Source organism: Callospermophilus lateralis, chromosome 15 (genome assembly GCF_048772815.1).
Source record: "Callospermophilus lateralis isolate mCalLat2 chromosome 15, mCalLat2.hap1, whole genome shotgun sequence".
NCBI classification, from domain to species: Eukaryota; Metazoa; Chordata; class Mammalia; order Rodentia; family Sciuridae; genus Callospermophilus; species Callospermophilus lateralis.
This window is the reverse complement of record NC_135319.1, coordinates 65,842,258-65,867,596: the sequence shown is the minus strand read 5'-3', so window position 1 is coordinate 65,867,596 and position 25,339 is coordinate 65,842,258. Positions and strand designations below refer to the sequence as shown.

Sequence of the window (25,339 nt, the reverse complement as noted above, 5' to 3'; positions counted from 1 at the left end):
CTTGTGTGAAGCAGTAGCAGCTTTAAGTTATCCATTCTGACTGATTTGAACAATGCATACTTGTTTTGCCTGCTTTTAGGTGTTCTTTTAATCAAAATAACTAGGAGATAGAATATAAGAACTTGCTAAACATTATTATTTGGTGTACTGATAATCCACTTAGAAGTAAAGACAGTCAAGTAAAAATAAAACAAAACCCACATTATCATATTCAATCCTCATAACAGTTCTGCAAAAAGTATATTATTATCTTTATTTTACAGAAGAAGAAACAGAGGTCTGGGAATTATTTAAGTTGAATACCCCCCACCAATTATTTAAATTAAATAAATTAAACACATTTAAGTGACAAAGCAGGTTTTAAATGCATATCCACTTGGCTTCACAACTACTTCAATATTGCCTTCTAATTTCCATAGCCTTCTAATTTTCCTGTTACCACCTCATTCCCATTTCTCTTTCCAGTCTTATTTTGCAGTGCTATTGTATATTAAAACATACAAACATCAGTGAGCCTATTATTGCTTTTACAATGAACTTCAGACCTCTTGTTCATTTCAGCCTGATTCTAGCTGGACCCCTACTGCATCTTTGACTACTTTCCTTTCCCATTCACTACCTTACTACCTCCCTGGTCCTTATGCTTTAGCTGCACCAAACTTGTTGGCATTATCTGAATGGTTAATTTTATCTGCTGTTTATGTTGCCTAAAACACATTCCACATGCCCATTATGATGTGGTAACTCCTATTCATCTCCCTAGACCAAGCCCCTATGTCACTTCCTTTATGAAACTAAAAGTTCCAGCTTTCCTAGCAGAATTAGTAACTCTGATCTCTGTACTTCCATTACACATGCAAAGAACTTTAGTTATCTATGTGTCTATTCTCCCTCACTAGACTGTGAGCACCTTAAGGGCAGGAGTTATCTTATTTTTGTACTTCTCGCAGCTTCAAACATATTCTGCAATGGGCACTGATTAATGTACCATCCCTAGAAAACTTGGAACCACATCATGTCTTGGTCAAAGAAATACAATTCAAAGGCTAGAACAATGTTTGTCAAGGTCTTCGTTCCCCTCCAAACTACTTCTATGCCCAACAACTTGTTTCTCATTGCCATCTGATTTTTTCTCCTCCTTCTTTTCCCTCCTTCTCTGCTAAACTTGTCTTGCTTTATTTTGGCCTTAATTCTGTCTTCCTATTCTAATTTTTTATATTCCTCATCATAAAACCTCAAAGAATATTTTTCCAGCAGAGGTAGAAAGTTCTTCAGTGATACAGTAGCAAGGTGAAGCTGAGCAGGCAAAAACTCAATGCCTTCAATTAGGCAAAGTCTTAAAGGAAGACTATGAATAATACACCTTCGTATCTGTAAAGATTTTTTCACCCCAGTTCACAATGTGTTTTGTGTTGAATTTGGTCTAGTGGAAGGGGGATATGACTGGCTGACTTCAGTTCTAGATCTTGTTCTGAGTCATCCAGAGCCTTAAATGAGGTATGTAATATAAAAAGTACTTTGTAAGATATAAAACAATACAAGAACATTGAATGATTACTGTTTCTCTGGGCCTGTTCTCAGTTGCATTGAGAATTCTCTCTTTCTACTCTGACTTCTTCTGTCTCATCTAGGAAGATGCTGCTGCAGAGATTTTTTTTTTTTTTTTAAAGAAAGAGTGAGAGAGAGTGAGAAAGAGGGAGAGAGAGAGAGAATTTTTTAATATTTATTCTTTAGTATTTGGCGGACACAACATCTTTGTCTGTATGTGGTGCTGAGGATCGAACCCGGGCCGCACGCATGCCAGGTGAGCGCGCTACCACTTGAGCCACATTCCCAGCCCTGCAGAGATTTTTTTAAGTTTACATTTTGTTTAGCATATAAGCTGAAAAGGGCATAAAACATGTACATATGATTTAGTAAATGAAACCATATAACTATCAAGAAATAGAACACTGCTGGCACTCCCCGAAGGCCTCCACATATCCTTTTGCTGATCTTTCAAACTTTTGGCACTGGCCTTTTTCTATTCCTTTCAGTCATAACTTCTCTTTCCTGATGACTCAGAATTCTTCTTGAGTCCAATGATGCATTGAGGTCAGTGAAGGTATCTGGCCAGGGAAAGTTTTGTCTAACAAAGTAGCTCTATCTCATTCCCCCTCCTCCTCCTGGGGTTCAGGGGCTACTCCTCTTTCCCTTCACAACTATCATCTATTTTCCTTGTGCTGGGGAAGGTAAGCAGACTGTGGCTCACTGCCCTCCTATTAGCCCCGTGGCATCAATACTATTATGGTGCCTTTCTTTCAACATAATTAGATACCATTTTTATGAGCACTTCTTGCTTCTCACAATAGCATTAGAGTCTCTTTTTTTTGAAAACTTGAAAAACAATAAGAAGTATAAATGAGTGTGTGAAGTGATTATAGTGAAATAGTTTATATTTCTGTGCTTTCCATATTTGAACATATTTTAATCTTGCTTTTTTCACATATATTATAAGCCTTTGCTTATGCCATTTAAATTCTTTACTAAAATTATTTTAATAGTTGCCTAATATCCTGTCACATGGATATAGTTTACTAAACATTTCTTTATAAATGACATTTGTGTTCTATTTTTTAATTTTATGAGTGGCCTCGAAGTAAATATCTTTGTGCTTAAGTTTTTCTTACACTTCAGTTTTTTGGCTTAGGTACATTACCCAAACTGAAATTATTGATTTAAAAGGTAAAAGTTTCAAAATTTTTTTAACCAATTGTAGAAGTATTAAATGTTCCTTATTGACATTCTGGAAAATAATAAAGAAAATTACAAAAGTTACCTTATCAATTTCTGAAGTAACAAATAAATCCTGAAATATCAGTGGCTTGACACACAAAAAAGGTTTATTTTTCTCTTGGAGAAATGAGGATCAAGCCTTATGATCCAGGGACACAAGATACTTCTGCACGGGGACCAGGATACTTCTCTTTGTGGCTCTACCATTTTGTGGCCTTAAAATGATCTTGCTGTCACAACTGATAGTAGGAAAATGTTGAAGATCACACGTGTAATGAGGCTTAGAAGTGGCACTGACTTGGAATATATATGGCATTGATTTTTAACATGTCACTCAATTTTGTTTACTGGAAGTAACTCCTGTTAATATGTTTCATTTTAATCTCTTTATATAATATATGGAATATTAAGCAAAGAAGTGATTACTTTGTATATACCTTCTTGTATCCACTATGTTGTCTATCATTTTAGAAATCATTGATCTTTTTGTTATCATTATAGCCTTGCCTTTTTCATAGCATTATGCATTTAGAATTCATTTATGCCTCTTGTATATTACTAACATATTTTAATCACTGAACAATATTCTACCATATGGATGTACTACGACTATTTATATATTCACCTATTGAAAGACAACTTGGCTGCTTCTAGTTTGGGTCAAATATGCATGAAGCTATTATAACATTTACATGAAGGTGTTTTGGGACAGAAATGTTCAAATTGGTTTAATATCTATGAATGTGATTTTCCCATTTTCTCCTAGAAGTCTTCATTTTTTCCTGTTTCTCCTAGAAGTTGTGTATTTTTGCATTTTACATTTAAATTTATGATCCATGTTGGGTTAACTTTTGTGTAAGGAATAAGAACTGTATCTGACTTCAGTTTTATTGCATATGGATGCCTAGTTGTTCAAGCATTATTCATTGGAAAGACTATCCTTTCTTCATAGATCTGCCTTTGCTTCTTCATTAAAGATTAGTTGACTATTTGTATGAGTATACTTCTGGACTCTATATTCTGTTCCACTATTTTATGTGTCTGTTCTTTTCCAGTACCATGCTTGTCTTGATTATGGTAGCTTTACTGGTCTTGAATATTGTAGGCTTATGCAGACATACTGCAGTCTTTAAAATGGATAGTGTGAATTTTTTGACGTTGTTCTTCAGTATTTTGGTGGCCAATATAAGTCTTTTGCCTTTGCATGTACATTTTAGAATCAGTTTGTTGGGATCTACAAAATTTCTTGGTAGAAATTTTATTGGGATTGCATTGAATCTATAAATTAAATTGGGAATCTTAACAATGTTGAATCTTCAATCCATGAATGTGGAATATCCTTTTATTTATTAAATCTTCAATGATTTTTTTCTTTAGATTTTTGTAATTTTCAGCATATATATCCTTTACATATTTTGTTGAAATTTTTCCTAAGTATTTAATTACTGATGCTTTTATAAGTGGTATTTTTTTAAATTTCAAATCCTGGCTATTCATTGCTGGCATAAAGCAATTGAATTTTTATAATTCACTTTTGAATCCTGTGTCCTTGGTATCCTCACTTGTTATTTCCAGGATTTTTGTTGTTGTTGACAACTTTGGGGATTATATACTTAGACAGTCATCTCATCTGGAAGCCTACATAGTTTTATTTCTTCCTTCCCCATATGTATGGCTTTTATTTCCCCTTCTCATCTTATTACAATGGCTTGGACTTTCACTATAATGCTAAATAGGAAAGCTAAGAAGGAACATTCTTGCCTTGTTCCTAATTTTAGCTACAGGAATTTTTTAGTAGATCAAATTGAGGAAGTTTTCTTTTATTCATACTTTGCTCAGGTTTTATAAAGAATCACAAGTCAATATTTATTTTTTTCTAAATACTTCTGTATAAATTAATATGATCATATGATGCTTTTTTTCCTTTTCAGCCTGTTGATGTGTTAGATTACAGTGTTTTCTGAATATTGAGCTAGCCCTGTACACTGAGGGTGAATTCTACTTTGTTGTGATGTATATTTCATTTTATGCACTTTTGTATCAATTTGCTAGTATTTTTGTTCGGAAGTTTTGCATTTATGTTCATAAAAGAGCTTGACCTTTAGTTTCCCCCCGCCTTATTTTGTCTTTATATGACTGATGTTAAGGTAATGGTGACCACATAGAATGAGTTAGGAAGTGTATCTCCTTCTACTGATTACAGCAAATTGGTATAATTTCTTCCTTACATGTTTGATAAGGCTTTACCAAGGAAATCATATCTATATGGTGCTTTATTTTTTTGAAGGACATTAATTATCAATTCAGTTTCTTTATTGGGAAATCTATTTCTCTATCTGTGTTGGTCACTTTTTCCTAACTTTAGCCAAAATATCCAACAAAAACAACGTAAAAGAAGAAGCATTTATTTTGGCTCATCATTTCAGAGATTCAGATCATAGTGGGCTAGTTCCATTGCTTTGGGCCCTCAGTAAGGCAGAGCATCATGATGGAAGCTAGAAGCCCCTGGCAGAGGAAAGCTACCTGTATTTCATTGCATATCATTGCTACTGGATTAATACATACTCATGAGTATTCCATGCATTCTAGTCTTTCACCAAAGACAGTTTAGTAATAAATGATTTTTAAGTAATGCCAGCACAGTTTTTTTAAAAAATAAATAACTTTACATAATGGTCACATCTCACATTTTTGCAAGTAAATACAGCATAAAATCTGCTACAATTATGTGGTAAAATATAGGACTGACCTTATTGTGTTAGAGAAAGAGAGAGAGAGAGAGAGAGAGAGAGAGAGAGAGAGAGAGAGAGAGAGAGAGAGAGGAAAAGAGGTTGTAAGGTAGATGAACCCTTCTAGAGCATGGCTCCAGTGACCCATCTCCCCCAGCCATGTACTACCTGCCTGAAGCTACCACCCAGTTAGTCATTCAAACTAGGATGAACTGATTAGTTTACAGCTCTCATATTCCTGCATTACCACTGGAGCTTTATGGGGAGATCTCAGATACAAACCATAACACCTTCCTTGTATGGATTTTGGTAATTTGAGTCTTCCAAGAAATTAGTTAATTTCATGTCAATTATCAAATTTTGGACATAAAGTTTCACCTAACTTTCCTTTATTATCTTTTTATTACTTATTGGTTTAGTAGATATACCCCCTTTTTCACTTTATTGGTAATTTTTGTCTTCTTTCTTTATTTCTTAGTTAGCCTAGCTAGAGGTTTATCAGTTACTGATAATCTCCAAGAACCAACTTTTGGTTTCATTAATTTTTCTTATTGCTTTCTTGATTTCAATTTAATTAATTTCTGCTCCAATTTTTATTTTTTCTTTTGTTTTCTTTAGACTAAAATTGTTCTTTATTCTCTAGTTTTATAAAATTGAAATTTGATTACTGATTTTAGATATTTTTCTCTTTTCTAATATATTTAAATTTCCCTTAAAGTAGTAGCACATTTTCTAAATCACCATTTTTTTCCAGATTTCAGACAACCATTTGAACATGATTAGAACTACTCCCTGTTACATTGGCTACTTCATTAAGTACAGCATTTCTGGTAGCATTCCCTATAGCCAAAAAATCAGCTGATTTTAAAAGTATTTTTCTTTCTCTCATCAAGCACCCTAAGGATCTTTCCCCCTACATAGTTCCCCAAAAGGCACAGTTAACAAGGCTTTTGGTGCACAAACCTTTTCCTTTTGGGTTCGACTTTTAATTAATTGACCACCTGGAAATAAACTCAGATGTATTGTGGGGAATGAGAGATATTTAGATGAGGCACAAGAAAAACTAATATCTCCTTTCAAGGAAATTCCTTTAGAAGAGATACTTTGGATGAGTGTTTAAGCAGTTTGGGTTGACACTCAACATTGGGGTAAAGCTCCTCTTGTTAACAGCATAGGCAGAATAGGTTTAGGAGAGATCCCGGTAAAATGAATTAAATGACAAAGAATTGAATTCAAATTTCAACTACATAGACCTTGTGGCTCTAGTGTGATTTTTGAAACCCCAGTTAACAACTGTATAAGTTTAAAACATTGAGCCTGTGTTGATAACCAACATTTTAAAATTTTGTTTAGCTTTCTCTATTATCTACATGTAATGATTTCTTACTTGAAAAATGAGTTTATTAAAAGCCTTGTATTTTTTTTTTTTGTACTGGGTGAACTCATGGGTGCTTAACCCTGAGCCACATCCCCAACATCTCCCCATCTTTTAAAAAATTTGAGACAGAGCCTTGCCAAGTTGCTTAGGACCCTGCTAAGTTGCTGAGGCTGGCCTCAAACTTGCAATCTTCCTGCCTCAGCTTCCTGAATTACTGGGATTTCAGGTATGTGCAACCACCCCCAGGCAAAGCAGTGTACTTTTAATATATGGAGTTTTAATATTTAACTTTTTGTTATTCATAATTTCAGTGTTTTACTGTAAGAAATTGTGATGGTCTATAGATGGTAAACTCTCCTAGTTTCTTTCTTTCTTTTTTTTTTGCCATCAAATTTATTTCATCCTTAGTTTTGAAAAAATTGTTTTATTTTGAGTATAATGCCAGGTCAGTAGTTATTGTCACTTTAAGGTATTATTTCACTATTTTGGGGTTTTTTTTTTTTGTTGTTGTTGTTGTTGTTTTCTGCATCTGAGAAAGCCAGATGACAATCTACTTGAAATTTCTATGTATTCTACCTTTTGGTTCTGCCAAACCTTTTCAGTCTAACCACAATGTTCTCACCATAGAAAACATGTTTATCGTATGTTCTTCCTGATAATTTCAATATCTGACATCTGGTTGGGTCTGATTCTGACATCTGTTGTTTTGCTCATTGCTTGTTGCTCATGCTGCCCTATATTATCTTGATACTTATTTGGGGAGATTCTTTCAGTCTTGAATTTTTTTTCCTCCAGAGAGCAAGTGTAATTTTGCCAGATATCTTTGGGCATTAGTAGTTCATGACTACTTAAAATAATTTCTAAAGATTGAGGAATTTTTTTTCATCCATACCACTAGTGTGAATTTAGTTTACATGCTCATGTGAAAGCAAGTCTGTGGCATGTGTTTTCAGAAAAGATATGTTTTCCTCCATCTATTCATTTCTTGTCAAGGTTACATTGTTTTGCTGTCGATTTGAGGGGAAGTATTATTTTCTGTTTTAATTTTTTTCTCATTAACAATTTACAATGGTATAACCCTTGAACACTCCAGTTTTAGGTTTTATGGAGGAATCTTCTGATTCTCTCCTTTGAGAAGCTCTAGTCATGTCCTCTGTGCTCTACTCAGCAATATCATATCAGGGCTCAAGGCTCAAGGTCTCAGACGTTGGTGGATGTCTCCAGGGTTTATGGCATTAGTGCTTGCTTGTCATATTGAATCCCCCAATTTCTGCCCCTTTTGTGACTGTGTTTGAATTACTTAACCTTTTTAACTGCATTCTAAAACTGAAGGTGATAATGATACTTCATTTTGGAAGAGTTAAATGAAATTTTATACATATACTCTCTTATACACACACACACACACACACACACACACACACAAGCTTCCCCCATCCCACCCTGTGCTAGTAGAGAACACAATTTTACAAAGGTTTAATGCTAAAAATAAAAGAGTGTTAATGGCTTTTTCAACAATGTACTATTCACTTCTGTCACAGAAGTTAGTCGCAATTTTTGGCTTCAGGGATAATTAAAATCATTCAGGAGAATGAGAGACTTGTCACAAGGCAATTTATTTTAGTTGTCAGTTAACCAGTTGATGAATTAATTTGTGGTTTTAGGAAGTTGGAACTGAAACACAACTCAGCAGAAGGGAATTGTCCCAGTTATGTCTTGTTTGTTCCACAAGATATCTCTAAAGGATAATGAAAAGCTCTTTCTTCGGAAGTTCGGAGACTGGAATGTCCAGAGAGAAAGGTTCATGTTTGCTCATTTTTAAATTGTTTTCTTTTAGCTACTCCCATCCCTTGCATTTGGTAAACACCCAGTAAATAGTTGTTGAATTAAGTAGAAGATGGACTGGGTGTGGTCAGGATACAATGAAGAGTTTTTATTCTAAATTCATTCTGAAGCTCATTTAGGATAATTAGGATTGCATGGGGGCCTTGGTTGTCATGCTAAGTGTTGGCAGTTAAGGATTTGGATAATACAACAGAGATATAGTGCAAGTAATCCTGAGGACACTCATCTTTTTGATGACATTCATTTATGTAATTTTTTTCCTCTTCCTTTCATTTAATTTTGAGAAGATTTTTCAGTTTTTTCTTATCTTTTTCTATTCAACATCCCCAGTTTTGTGCCTGAAATATCTGTGACATAATGCTGGAAATGTAAATAATATTTTTTAAACTCTCAATTTAAGAATGTAACTGTTAAGGATTAACAACTGCTGACCTAAGACACCCCTGCTGTGCCTGGAGCTTTTCCCTGTGCATGACCGCTGTTAACTCTGATATTACCTGTGAGGTCTCTGCTGCTGACGCCCAGAGGTCTCTTCTCCAATCCGTTGCCACCTACACTGCCACCACCAACATCACTGTCTCTGATATTGCTGCTCCCCCCAGGAAGTTGCCTAGAGGTTTTCTTTCTGGGCAGCAGCTGCCCTGCCGCCACAGACACTGTTGCCACCGCCCCCCACCCCAGAACACCTGAGTGACACTGCCCCCACAGCTGCAGTTGCAGCCACTGCTGCAGCTGCTGCTGATGCTCAGTCTGCTGCCACCAAACACCACGACCTTCTGCTACCACTGCCTAGAGGAATGCTATAGGGGAAACTCCAGGTCTGGTTGCGCGAGGCTGCACCCATCTTGGGACACTGGCCAGGTCCTGAGGCCAGAATGCCAGCAAGTTGACCACTACAAGAGCCTCTGTCTGTGGACTCTGGCTGCGACCGACCTGCAGGTTCAGTGTGGGGGTGCCTGCGGGTTTGGAGGTGCCTGAGGTCTTCCTGCTGGGAGTGCTGGTGGCCCCTGTCTTGCTGCTGCATCTCAGGGTTGCTCCTTTACACGAGCATATCCCTGGTCTCTCTGAAACTAGGAGCATCACTGAGATCTTGGGACTGCAGGGTGGCCAAGCCTGAGGTATCTGAAGCCCAGATCAGTGGGATAGTGACTGGGTCTGTGAGGGCTGATGACAGACCCATGAGACGTCAGAGACAGGATAAGAAACTTCTGAATACTAATGGAGAGAGTTTGATTTTCCATGGAGATTTATTTTATTTTTTGATTCATTTATATCTCTACCATAATTGGAACATGGTGTTTTTTATGCATCAGTATGTGGAGGATAATGATATATGAATAGAGATTTGCATTTTTGTTATATTCTTACGTCTTAATTTTTTTCTTTATTCATGTTCTTCCTCACACTTGTCTGTTTTTTTGGATTTTCTTCCCAACTTTTCTCCAACCAACAGCCAGTCTCTGTCAGCTCATCTTCTACTCTTCCTGTGAATTTTTGCTTTTAGCTTCTCTCTTCTACCCTTGCGAACATCGAGTACTTTCTTCTTCTATTCTCTCATCCACCATTTGAAATTGTAAACTGTTTTAGCAAATTTCTATTTATACCATAGATAGTTATTGAACTTATAATTTTGGTTTAATGTGAGAAAGCAGTAGACACCTTAGTGGAAGCAATTAGGTTTAAGGCTATATATTGTTTATACTGGGTTCTGTTGATATTGGTCTCACCATTAAAGGTCAGGTGCTGGAAACCTTCAGGAACACTATAGGTCTACAGAGTAGAATTTGTGCTGTCTTAGATCCATACTGCTAGATGGGAAAACACATGAACAACATGAAAGAACAAGGGAATAAATCACCTCAAACAAACCAAGATGCTCCAACAACAGAATCCACTAATAACACAGTAGAAGAAATGTTCAAGGAGAGTTTAGAATGTACATAGTTAAATTGATCTGTGAATTAATGATAGTATAAGGAGTGAAATCAAAGAAAAAATACAGGAAGTGAAAGAAAGATCACTTCAATAAAGAGTTAGAGATTATGAAAAAAAAAAACCCAGAAATCCTCAAAATGAAGGAATCAATAAACCAAAGTATAAATTCAATGGAAAGAATCACCAAAAGACTAGACCACTTGAAATACAGAACCTCAAACAATGAAGACAAAATATATAATCTTGAAACTAGAGTTGGCCATGCAGAGAAGGTGATAAGAAACCATGAATAGAACATCCAAGAATTATGGGATAACATGAAAAGACCAAATTTAAGAGTTATCAGAATAGATGAAGGAGCAGAGATATAAACCAAAGCAATGCACAATCTTTTCAATGATATAATAGCAGAAAGTTTCCCAAACCTAAAGAGTAGAATGGAAAATCAAATACAAGAGGCTTGCAGGACCCCAAATGTACAAAATTATAGCAGATCCACACCAAGACACATTATAATGAGAATGACTAACACAGAGAATAAAGATAAAATCTTAAAGGCTATTAGAGGGGAAAAAATCGAATTACATCTAAAGGGAAACCAATTCAAATCTCAACTAATTTCTCAACCTACACTCTCAAAGCTAGGAGGAAAAGCTCTGAAAGAAAATGGGATGCCAGCCAAGAATTTTATATACAACAAAATTGTTTCAGATTTGAAGATGAAAATAAAACCTTCCATGATAAACAGAAATTAAAAGAATTCACAACTAGAAAGCCTATACTACAGAACATTCTCAACAAAATATTTCATGAGGATGAAGTGAAAAAAAAAGTGAAAACCAGCAAAGAGATATTCTAAAGAATATCTAAAGAAATATTCAACCAAAGGAGAAAAAAAAACAGAAATAAAAATGACAGAGAATACAAATCATATCTCCATAATAACTTTGAATGTTAATGGCCTAAGCTCATCATTCAAAAGACATAGACTGGCAATTGGATTAAAAAGCGAGAACCAACAATATGCTGTCTTTAAGAGACTCACCTCATAGGCAAAAACATCCAAAGGCTGAAGGTGAAAGGATGGGAAAAAACATATCACTAATATGGATTGCTTAAACAAGCAGATGTTTCCATCCTCATCTCAGATAAAGTAGACTTCAAGCCAAAGTTAACCAGAAGAGACACAGAAGGACAGTTCATACTTCTTAAGGGAAGTATATATTAGCAGGACATAACAATTATAACAATTATATTTATGCCCCAAACAATGGAGCATCTATGTACATCAAACAGTCCCTTCTCAATTTCAAGAATCAGATAAACCACAACACAACACAGTAATACTGAGTGATGTTAATACATCTCTCTCATTGCTGGACAAATTTTCCAAACAAAAACTAAATAAACTATAGATCTAAATAATACAATCAATAATTAGACTTATCTAAATTTAGACTTCTTAATATATAGAATATTTCATCCATCAATAAGCAAATATACTTTCTTGTCAACAGCACATGGCTCCTTCTCTAAAATAGATCATATTTTATGCCACAAAATCTCTTAGTAAGTACAAAAAAATCAGAGATAATACCCTTCATTCTATCAAATCACTATGGAATGAAATTAGAAATCAATGATAAAATAAAAAAAATAGAAGGCTACTTTAACAAATGGAGACTAAATAATACACTATTGAATGATGAATGGATAGTAGAAGAAATCAAGGATGAAATGAAAAAATTCTTAGAGGTCAATAAGAACACTGAAACAACATATTAAAATCTCTGGGACACTAAGAAGGCAGTATGAAGAGGAAAGTTAATTACATGGAGTTCATTCCTTAAAAGAAGAAAAAGTCAACAAATAAATGACCTATCATTATATCTCAAAGCCCTAGAAAAAGAAGAACAAATCAATACCAAAAGCAGTAGAAGACAGGAAATAATTAAGTTCAGAGCTGAAATCAATGAAATCAAAACAATTGAAAAAGTGACAAAACAAAAAGTTGGTTCTTAGAAAAATAAATAAAATAGATAAACCCCTGTTCATGCTAATGAAGAGAAAAAGTGAGAAATTTCAAATTACTAAAATATCACAATGGACACATCTGAAATACAGAAGATAATTAGAAACTATTTTGAAAAATTGAACTCCAATAAAATAGAAAATATCAAAGATATCGACAAATTTCTAGAGACATCTGACCTACCCAAACTGAATAATTTCAACAGATCAATTTCAAGTAATGAAATAGAAAACACCATCAAAACCCTACCAACCAAAGAAATCCCAGGACCAGATGGATTCTCCACTGATTTCTACAAGACTGTCAAAGAAGAATTAACACCAATATTCCTCAAAACATTCTAAGAAATAGAAAAGGAGGGAACCCTTCCAAACTCATTCTATGAAGCTAATATCACCCTGATACCAATACCAGACAAAGACACATCAAGGAAAGAAAACTTCAGACCAATATTCCTGATGAACATAAATGCAAAAATTCTCAATAAAATTCTGGCAAATCACATAAAAAACATATTTTAAAGATAGTGCATTATGATCAAGTGGGGTTCATGCAGGGTTGCAGGGTTGGTTCAACATATGGAAATCAATAAATATAATTCATTATATTAATAGCTTAAAAGCAAGAATCATATGATCATCTCAATAGATGCAGAAAAGGCATTTGACAAAATATAGCACACATTCATGTTCAAAACACTAGAAAAACTAGGGATAGTAGGAACATATCTCAACATTGTAAAAGCTCTCGATGCTAAACCCAAGGTCAACATCCTTCTAAATGGAGGAAAAATTGAAACCATTTCCTCTAAAAACTGGAACAAGGGGCTGGAGGTTTAGCTCAGTGGTAGAGCATTTGCCTCGCAAATGTGAGGTACTGGTTCCATCCTAGCACCAAATAAAAACAAATAAAGCCATTGAGTCCATATACACTAAAAAATTAAAAAAAAATTAAAAAAAACTGGAACAAAACAAGGATGTTCTTTTTTACTGCCTTGATTCAAAATCATCCTTGAAATTATAGCCAGACAATTAGAAGAAATTAAACAGATACAAATAGGTAAAGAAGAACTCAAACTATCATTATTTTCTGGTGTCATGATTCTATATCTAGAATATCCAAAAAGTTCCACCAGAAAACTTACACAACTAATAAATATATTCAGCAAAATAGCAGGATCAAAACCTGTAAATCAAACACATTCCTATACACCAGCAATAATCCACTCCATTTACAAAAGCCTCAAAAATAAATAAATAAATAAATAAATGGAAAATATCTGGGAATCAATCTAACAATAGAGGAGAAAGACCTCTACAATAAAAAATACAGAACACTAACGAAAGAAATAGAAGAAAAACTCAGAAGATCTCCTATGCTCTGGGTTCAATCCTCAGCACCAAATACAAATAAATAAGTAAATAAAGTATTGTGTTCAACTACAAATAAAAAATAAATATTCAAAAAAATGCTCATACTGCCAAAAGCGTTATACAGATTTAATGCAATTCCTATTAAATTTCCAATGACATTCTTCAGAGAAATAGAAAAAGCAATCATAAAATTTATTTGGAAAAATAAGAGACCAGAATAGCCAAAGCAATCCTTAGCAAGAAAAGTGAAGCAGGAGGCACCACAATACCAGATCTTAAACTATTCTACAGAGCAATAGTAACAAAAACAGCATAGTATTGGCATCAAAATAGACTTGTAGACCAATGTTACAGAAGAGAGGACACAGAGACAAACCCACATAAATACGGTTATCTCATACTAGACAAGACTGCTCACCATCTCTAGCAGTCAGAGAAATGCAAATCAAAACCACCCTAAGATACCATCTCACTCCAGTAAGATTGGCAGCCATTATGAAGTCAAATAACAACAAGTGCTGGCGAGGATGTGGGGAAAAGGGTACTCTTGTACATTGCTGGTGGGACTGCAAATTGGTGCGGCCAATATGGAAAGCAGTATGGAGATTCCTGGGAAAGCTGGGAATGGAACCACCATTTGACCCAGCTATTGCCCTTCTCGGACTATTCCCTGAAGACCTTAAAAGAGCGTACTACAGGGATACTGCCACATTGATGTTCATAGCAGCACAATTCACAATAGCTAGACTGTGGAACCAACCCCAATGCCCCTCAATAGTTGAATGGATAAAAAAAAATGTGGCATTTATACACAATGGAGTACTACGCAGCACTAAGAAATGACAAAATCATGGAATTTGCAGAGAAATGGATGGCATTAGAGCAGATTATGCTAAGTGAAGCTAGCCAATCCCTAAAAAACAAATGCCAAATGTCTTCTTTGATATAATGAGAGCAACTAAGAACAGAACAGGAAGGAAGAGCAGGAGGAAAAGATTAACATTTAACAGAGACATGAGGTGGGAGGGAAAGGGAGAGAAAAGGGAAATTCCATGGAAATGGAAGGAGACCCTCATTGTTATACAAAATTACATATAAGAGGTTGTGAGGGGAATGGGAAAAAAATAAGGAGAGAAATGAATTACAGTAGATGGGGTAGAGAGAGAAGATGGGAAGGGAGGGGAGGGGGGATAGTAGAGGATAGGAAAGGTAGCAGAATACAACAGTTACTATTATGGTATTATGTGAAAATGTGGATGTGTAACCGATGTGATTCTGCAATCTTTGTAATGTTTTGAATAACCAATAAAAAAAAAGACTGCTAAAAACATTCACTGGAGAAAAGATAGCCTATTCAACAAATGGTGTTGGCAAAACTAGAAATCCATATGTAGCAAAATGAAATTAAACCTCTATCTCTCACCTGCATGAAAATCAACTCAAATTGGACCAAAGACTTAGGCACTAGAACAGAGACTCTGCACCTAATAGAAGAAAAAGTAGGCCCAAATCTTCACTTTGTCAGCCTAGGATCTGAATTCCTTAACAAGACCCCTAAAGTACAAGAAGTAACATCAAGAATCAATAAATGGGATGGATTTAAATTAAAAAGCTTCTCCTCAGCAAGGGAAACAATCAATAATGTGAAGAGAGAGCCTACAATAAGGAGAAAATCTTTACTACATGCACCTCTGATAAAGTAATAATATCTAGGATATATGAAGAACTCAAAAAACTTAACACCAAAAAACAAATAACCCAATCAATAAATGGGCTAAGGGACTGAACAGACACTTCACTGAAGAAGAAATACAACCAATCAACAAATATATGAAAGTGTTCAACATCTCTCGCAATTAGAGAAATGCAAATCAAAACTACACTAATACTTCATCTCACTCCAGTCAGAATGACAATCATCAAGAATATAGGCAACAATGAATGTTGGCGAGGATGTGAGGAAGAAGATACACTCATACATTTCTGGTGGGACTGCAAATTGTTATAACCACTATGGAAAGCAGTATGGAGATTCCTCGGAAAACTTGGAATGGAATCACCATTTGACCCAGCTATTCCACTCCTCAATTTATACCCAAAGGACTTAAAATCAGCATAGTACAGTAATGCAACCTTGTCAATGTTTATAGCAGCTTAATTCACAATAGCTAGACTATGGAAGCAACCCAGGTGTTCCTCAATAGATGAATGGATAAAGAAAATGTGGTATTCAATGGAATATTACTCAGCTTTAAAGAAGAAAATGAAATTACAGCATTTACCTGTAAATGGATGGAGTTGGAGAATATCATGCTAAGTGAAAGAAGCCAATTCCCCCAAACCAAAGGTCTAATGTTTTCGCTAATATGCAGATGCTAATTCACAATAAGGGGGGACACAAGAGAAGAATAGAGTTACCTTAGATTAGGTAGAGGGAAGTGAAGGGAGGGGAAGGAAGATGATGTGGAGATATGAAGGATAGTAGAATGAAATAGACATTATTACTTTATGTATATGTGTGACTGCATGACCAATTTGATTCTACAACATGTACACGCAGTAAAATGAGAAATTATATCTCATCTATGTATATCAAAATATACAAATGCACTATACTGTCATGTATCACTAATTAAAACAAATTTAATTTTTTTAAAAACTACTTAACAACTGCTAATATAATTTCTTTACATACTATGAATCAGTTAGAAATGAATGATCCATATCTGTCATCTTTAAACTGAATCTATTCTATATGATTTGCATTATTTATTTATTTTATTCTTAATTATTTCATGCTTATGGGATCATTTTGAGGTTTTGATGATTTGCTATTCAAATTATTTTTGTTAGTTATTGGTACTGATTTGGATATGGTTCTTGATATTGTATGGAAAGCTCTGAGAAATAAAACATTTGAATACACTCTAGAACTCAGATCATAAAAGCTTTGTCTGGAATTTTTGAAGTAATAAGATTTTATGAAACGGTAAGGTTTTTCTGATATTCATAAATTTTATTAATGTATCTATATGAGAAAGTAGAGTGACAGTAAAATTAAGGAAATATTATATGCATTGAATGTGCACGTGTGTGTTTATTGTAGTCAAATTACATCAAGAAAGTTACTAATTTTTATTTCTTTCTGAGTTCAGTTGACATTTGGAGTAAGTACTTTGGTGGATTGTCCAGAAACGTTTAAAATCTAGCCCTGTCACTAAAATAGCCATATCAAAAGCATCTCTTATAAAACTGTGTGCACCCAGTGAAGGGATGTATAAGGTTCTACCTAGGTATTAGACTTGGTTGCTTTTGTAACCCCAAAAGGAGTCAGAACTTTCAGTTATTAAATATCCTTTACCTAGAAAGTTTTGTGCTGTCCTTTCTTTTCCTTTCCTTTCCTTTCTTTATTTTTGTCTACTCAATTAATTTTAATTTTTTTGGTGGGGATGCATACAGGGGATTGAACTCAGGGGCACTCAACCACTGAGCCACATTCCCAGCCCTATTTTGTACTTTATTTAGAGACAGGATCTCACCAAGTTGCTTAGCACCTTGCTTTTGCTGCGGCTGTCCTTGAACTCAAGATCCTCCTGTCTCAACCTCCAGAGTCACTGGGATTACAGGCATGTACCCCTGTGCCCAGCTCACTCAATTAATTTTAAAATGCATTACATAACAATATCACACTAACCTTGAAACAATTTAAAAATAAAAACATGATAATTCAGTTTATTCAAATATCAGCTAATTTCATTTTTCTGTGCTCCTTTTTTTTTGCCCTCAAATATAAGAATGCATATTTATACACCAAAATGTACAGTTTAGGTGATGCTTTTTTCACTTATAATTGTATTATACATATTTTCCCATAATATCATCTACCCTTTATCATAATCATTTCAATGGCTTCTTAATTCCTTATCAGGATTTTACACTTTTTGGTTGAACATTCTGATTTTTTTGCAGTTTTTTCACCCACTACAATCAGTAGTATCACAAACTATCTCATTAAGTATCTTTGTTTCTTCTTTATAATTTATCTTAAAAATAAATTCCCCAAAGCAAGGTTATTGGGTCAAAACATAATAAAAAGTATAGCTTACACATTTTTGGAACTTTCCAGCTGTCAGGTTCTGAATAGGGAAGGTTTTAAACTGAATTTAATTTTCACAAAACCCCTTTGAATAGCTACATTATTATCTTTATTTTACAAACGGGATAACAATGTTAAACAACATAAGTAAATGGGCATTGGAACCATTCTACTCTGAAAACTAGAGATTGCATCTGGAACTACTGTGTGAATCTCGTGTTCTGGATATATTTTACAAAATTGTTCTTCTAAAGGGCTTTATTACTTTATAGCAGTTCTCTAACCTGTCTTGTCCACCCAAGCTGTGAAAGAGAGTACAGAATCTCATGAACCTTAGGAAGGGTTATACAGCCCCCTCACCCTACCACCCCCTGCCCTACATTCTGCCCAGTTTTGTTAATTTAATAGAAGCCAAAGGTATCCCATGGCTAGTAATGGAATTTCAGAACTGAACAAGAACTCCTTGAATGCCATCTTACCAGTTCATAAACAGGGTCAGAAAAGTGTAGCCATTTGTTCAAGACCAAACAAGATTGCTCAATTCCCAAAGCAAGTGCCTTCTGCAGTATGCTGTGCTGCCATCCAACTGTTTGTGTCTTATTACTTCTTGATCCTTGCCCACAAATACCAACCACAAATTTTGCTGAGTGAGCCCAAGAATAAAAGTTTAAAAGCCCAAACAAAACCTCATGTCTAAGACTGAATTGACCTCATTTACAGTTCATGTATAAAAGGAAACAAAACAAAAAACCTATTCATATTATTTTGAAAAGAGAATGTGGTTGATCTGACACTGATGAGACTGGCATGATTACTAATTCTGAGGATGTAAATAACTAGTTTTCACATATTTTTAAAGCAATTCCAGATTCAAAGAAGTCTCAAATTTAATTGGCTTCTCATAATTCCTTGTTTTTGTTGGAGAAATCTATTTCATAGTTAGCAAGAGATTTACTTAATAAGGCCATATGGACTATAAAGAGATACCTTTTGATAGATAGGTGAATTATGCATGTTCAGTGTGTTTATACCAATAGGCTTGAGGAGAAAATGGAAAGGTAAATGAGCACTTAGTATGTACTATGTTGGTGCTTAGCATATCTTCCTTTATATAATCCCCACATAGAACATATTATTATCCCCATTTTACAGACGAAGCCCACAGAAGTTAACTGACTTATTCAAGGTCACAACATATAATTAGGAAGTGAGTTGGTATCTATATGATTTCACTACAATTTTTTCTCCCATTGAAACTCACTGATATTTTTCCTTAATTTTCAAGTCTGAAACTTGAAAGTCAACTATAATTATAATTTTAAGTACATAGGCAAAAATATTTATCCTTTCCTCAGAAAAGGTATTTTTTGAATAATGTTCCTAAGAGTAATTCTGAAGCAATTTTCTTAAGTAGGAGGATATAAATTATCAATTATAACAACAGATTTTTATGGAAAATAAGTATAAATATAACAGAAGGTTCTGTTTACTGCATTCCTTATGATCTGATTACCAGGCACTGTTGAACTTTATTGAGATCATATTATCTTGGGGTAGGTTTGTATGTGTGTGTTTAAAGGCCTGTCCCTATTAATTTCTGTAATGGTTGTTTGTGTGTGTGTGTGTTCACACTTTCATTTTAAATTGCTTTAATTATATTTTCCTGTGTTACATTATTTTCACCATGGCTTAAATTTCCTGTTTTCCAAAGGATACATCTGACTAGGTTTGGTTAAAAAAAAAAAAAAAAAAAAAAAACAACTATTTTTTTAATCTCTTCCCCATGCAATTCCTCTTACTTTCCCCTTGCTGGGTTGTCCCTTTATGTCTCAATATTGCACCCCTTCTGCCCCTTCTCACTTTTTGCTATTTTTGTTAGTTTCTGATCTGCTGAATTGTTTTCTTTAAAGCACATCCTCATGAATATTTCTTAGATTAATTCCACTTTACTTTTGATACCTCTCATCCCCCCCTACACACACCTCAGTGTTCCTTCTTTCCTGATCCACGACTTTCATAATGTCTGTCTATTACCCTTCTCACTTCCTCATTTACTAGACTTGCTGATCCTGTGTTGTCCGCATGGTTCACATTTTTTAAACCAGAAACAACTGCATGGGGGAGGAGATGCTAATAATGACTAATTAAATTTAGCACTTTTTATGTCTTAGACCCCTTAACCAGGGGTCTAAGACATAAAACAATTGAGCTAGTAGGTAATATAAATTTTTCCCCACTGTAGAAACAGGGGCCTAATGATTTAAGGAAATGGAGGTAAACTGAGATTCAACTCTAGAATTCACTTGGCATTAAAACTGACATTATGATCCTTAGTCTTGCCCTGAAAAAATTAACATACTGTATGTTTTTGTTCTGAAGAGTATTTAATCAGAGGTGATAATGCAGATTTTATGATATAAGAAAACTCGTTATTTGGTATGTTAATTATTTGAAATTTGTGGTATTTTGACACTCACTATTGAGGCTCAGTACTTTGGTATCTCTATATACTTATAATCTGTTTACACTCAATTAATTGCTGCTGTCTTCAAAATTCAGTAGATTGAGAAAGATCTAATCCTATTTCTTGCTAATTGCAAATAAAAACCATTGAAGTGGATATTACTTTTGAATAGTTAATTATACTATTAAATGTACCAGATACTTGATTTATTCTATCACTGCCCTGTTCAAAAAATGTTCTGGCTTCTCATTCCCTGCTGATTGAAGGAAGCACTCATAGAACAGCACCTGGTGAACTCTGCATTAAAATACATGCACATCCATTCTGTTCATGACTTGGACTTCTTTGAGCTTCTCAAACTTTATCTTCTCTCCTATCTCCACTCATTTCCTCTTCATCCTCCTTTCAGTACTGAGGATGGAATTCAGGGCCTCTCTACCACAGAGCTATAACCCACCCCTTTTTAAATTATTATTTTAAAATTTTGAGACAGAGTCTCCCTAAGTAGCATAGGCTTGTCTTGAACTTAGGATCTTCCTGCCTCAGCCTTATTACAAGTGTGTACCACTCAGCCCAGTTCCTTATTACTAATTCTGATTAGCTTACTCCTCAGTTTATTCTTTTACCTATCACTAAACCTGTAATGTGATAGGACTTCATAACTTTGTTGAATGGATGAATCTTGATATCCCTCTTAATGAGTCCTTTGTTTTTCTCCTTTAAACTTTCCTCTTTGCATGAGCTTTCTCAAAAGACTTGGTAGGCTTTGTATGTGAGTCATTAATATGTCTCTCTTTTGTCCCTTAGTAAATCTTTAACTCATGGCTAGACATCATATGTGTTATAGTGTTAAGAATCTATATATAACATATAGAGTATAATTTATGTGATGATAGGTAAATGTTATAGTAATGAAATTATCTTTTAAAAGTTTTTTTATTAGGTTAGATTGACATGCCTTTTATTTAAGCAAATAAGGTAAAAGTGGTTTAACTTGTGTGTTTGGGATGTCTTGTATATAATGCATGTATATAATACATATATAATACGTGAATATCTATTCTGTTTCCTCCAATGAATGAAACAACATGTGGCAGGAGATTTATGATTAAGAAATATGAGAATTCATTGCAAAAGTAGTCGTGTTGGAAATAATATTTTATCCATAAACACCTTTCTAGAATTATTTTATGTATCTTTATGTCCATACATCATATGATACTTTTGAGTGTCTTTGTATCCTGAAGTTTTAACAAGATGCACATAGTTTGTTTACTCTTTTGTAAAAATTATGGCTACTAAGAATGTTTATTTTTCTATTGCAGGCCCTTCATTTAAAACTTTTATCATCTTTCAGGGTTTGTACTCTTGTCTCCAATTTCACCATGATTATAGAGGTCAAAGTAATTTGATAGTTTGAATGGACAAACAAAACCCAAACCAAAAAAACTGCAGGTAGCCTTCATTTCACATGCTCTGCAAAACTGAGTAGATGTTTTCCAATTCTCCTATCCATACCAAAGCACCTTTTTTTTTCTTTTTTTTATTGTTGGTTGTTCAAAACATTACATAGTTCTTGATATATCATATTTCACACTTTGATTCAAGTGGGTTATGAACTCCCATTTTTACCCCGTATACAAATTGCAGAATCACATCAGTTACACTTCCATTGATTTATATATTGCCATACTAGTGTCTGTTGTATTCTGCTGCCTTTCCTATCCTTTAGTCTCTCCTCTACTATTTTGATTATGTGCCTAGTTAATACTTTAGGGCTTATGAAAATGAAATCTATATCTATATCTACATCCCACATATGGAAAAATAAACCACCCCCTTTTGTCTACATCCCAGTATAAGTGATAGGAAAATCACTGGATTTCACATGGTACCAAAATAGAATCAGGTGCTTTCTCAAGCTATGGAACCAACCTAGGTGCCCTACAACAGATGAATGGATAAAGAAAATGTGGTATATATACCCAATGGAATATTACTTAGCCATAAAGAAGAATGAAATTATGGCATTTTCCAGTTAATGGATGGAACTGGAGACTATCATGCTAAGTGAAATAAGCCAGTCCTAAAAAACCAAAGGCAGAATGTTCTCTCTGATATATAGATTCTAACCTACAACAAAGGAGGGGAAGACTAGTAGTTCACTGGACTAGGCAAATGGGAATGAAGGGAAGTGAGGGGAGACGGGAATAGAAAATACAGTAGAATGAATTGGACATATCTTTCTGATTCTTATGTATAAATACATGACCAATTTATCTCCACATCATATACAACCACAATAATGGGATCCTAATTAGAACAAGTTACACTTATTCTATGTATGTATAGTATGTCAAAATACACTCTATTGTCATCTAGAAAGAACAAATTAAAAAAGCAAAGTTTAGTTTAAATTAAAATGATCTCTTCTTTGTTAGTGATGTTCCAAGATTTTAATATAAAGTATATTTATGAATATTTAGCCACATTGTTATTGCAGTGCCAGTTATTACATAAATATGAAATGTCCAAATTAACAAGCTCAAATATTTGGAAGGAAATCTCATAGTCAGAATGAGGAAGAATTAATATTATGGGAGTTTTCTTAATGCAAACTAATTCAATCTGTTTAATGAGCAGTACTAACTTTCCTATACCCTACACATGGTTGCTCAACACCTTGCCTATAGCAAACTCTAGGAAAAGAAGCCCTAGTTTATCTCTTCTGCCCGTCTCAAGAGGCAGTTCCTTTTGCTTCTTTGCTAAAAAGGACATCTGGCTCATTAATGACTCTGAAAAAAAAAACTGGCAAATGGTAAATCTAGATAAAAACTATAAAATCTTTTGTTTTCTGCCTATATTTTATCTTTGTGTACATGTCTAAATCATATTTTGTGTCCACATGGTACCAAATTGGGTCATAAATAAGTATGTACACATAAAATTAAAATGATGGATCCAAATGAGGAAAAAAATCAGGTGCTTTCTTTCCCTGACCTCCACAAAAATGTTCATATTACTGGGTTCTGGTCTGTAAAAAAAATTCTGTGTACTTTTTAGGTAAAATAACTTAGATTCGTAGGCAGGTTGCCATGTTGGTTGGCTTCTACAACACTGACCAATAATAACAATTTAGAACTGGGAAATTTTATTTGGTGCTCATGGTTTCAGAGTTCTCAGTATAGAGATGGCCAATTCCATAGCTTTGGGCCTGAGGTGAGGCAGCATATCATGGAGGAAGGACCCAACAGAGAACAACTCAGGGCAGCAAGGAAGCAGAGACAGTGCCCCCAGTGACCCACCTCCCCCAGCCATGCCCCACCTGCCTACAGTCCATTAGTCCATTCAAACTAGGATGGACTGATTAGGTTACAGCTCTCACAAGTCAATCATTTCACCTCTGGATATTCCTGCATGAAAAAAAACCTCAGAGCTACACTTAACAGTTGGTAATAGTTTAAAAGCACTTTATTTCTAATTTAATAGCATTTAATAGCAAACATTTTAAGTTAAGATAGTTATATTATGTATTTTATTTTTGTTTAAAATGATTTTCCCCTTGATTAAAAAATATTTTTTCACTTTGAAAACAAAATATTGTGGCATTTAATCAGAGCCTTGAAGAAGGATTTAGATATCAGATTTAGTAGGACATGCCATTCCAAGCAGAAAACAGCCTAAGCAAAGGATTCTGGAAAACCCTGCACTATAGGCAAGCAGGTAAAATGTTGGCTGTTTTTGATAGAGTTGACAATTCTGTGATCAGGAATCCACTGTGCCTTATTAATAAAATTGGAGACTTTCTATTGTAAAGACATCAATAATAAACAGAAACTCACTGAAGATGCAAAATAGTAAAAGCGAAAGGGTAAACTGTTGTCTAAACAATACAGTTCTACCAATGGACTTCTTTCTCTTTTTGTCTTACCTCTCTATTCAGGAGAGAAAAAATTAAATCTACAATGAATCATCTTCCCCTTCCATCACTGTTCTCAACTATTTGGGCATTTTGTTAAGTCTTTTCTGTAAACTAGGATTAAAGACTAGTTAGAAAAGAAGTATGTAGGTAGATAAGAAGTAGGACTGTTTTCTGTTGAGGCCTTTTCCATAACTAATAAATGTAATATAATCAAATACCTCTAAAAGGACTGGAACATAAGATCATCCTGTTCCACTGTCTCCTAATATCTGGGTAAAATAGAATGAAATTCCTCTTTTTCTTCTTACAATTATTAGGCCCATTTCTGGTGATCAGCACAAGATAAAATCACTGTTATAAATTTTAACTATTCTTAAAAATAAGAAAAGTGAAAAATGAGATTTAATTATTATGAAGAGTAAACTGATAAAGAACTAAAATAACCAAAAAATTAAATGTGCAATTTTTTGCAGTGCAAAGGATTGAAAATGCACTATTTTATATACTTCCAAAGTCAATGTTATCAATTTTTTAGGATTTTCAAAGGCCTATGACCTACTGTAGGTTAAGTAGCAAATATGCAATGATTGGGGATATTGTGGGGGCAGGTTTTATTCAACTTCTAATTTACACAGTGTCTACTGTATTCTCCACATGTTGCTCTGGGCACTGCATATACAGAATTAAACAAAACAAAGTCCTAGCCAATGGAAATTACCTTCTAAATTTAAGGGAGTTAAAGGGAAGAAGACTAACTTTAAGGAGAAGTAGAATCCAAACCACAGAGAAT

At 34.4% G+C, this 25,339-nt stretch overlaps 1 protein-coding gene across 3 annotated transcripts in view; it reads left to right on the top strand.

Annotated features, from left to right (window-relative positions):
- Positions 1–25,339, top strand: part of Hpse2 (heparanase 2 (inactive)) — a 649,448-nt gene that overhangs the window by 264,792 nt on the left and 359,317 nt on the right. The window lies entirely within an intron of this gene.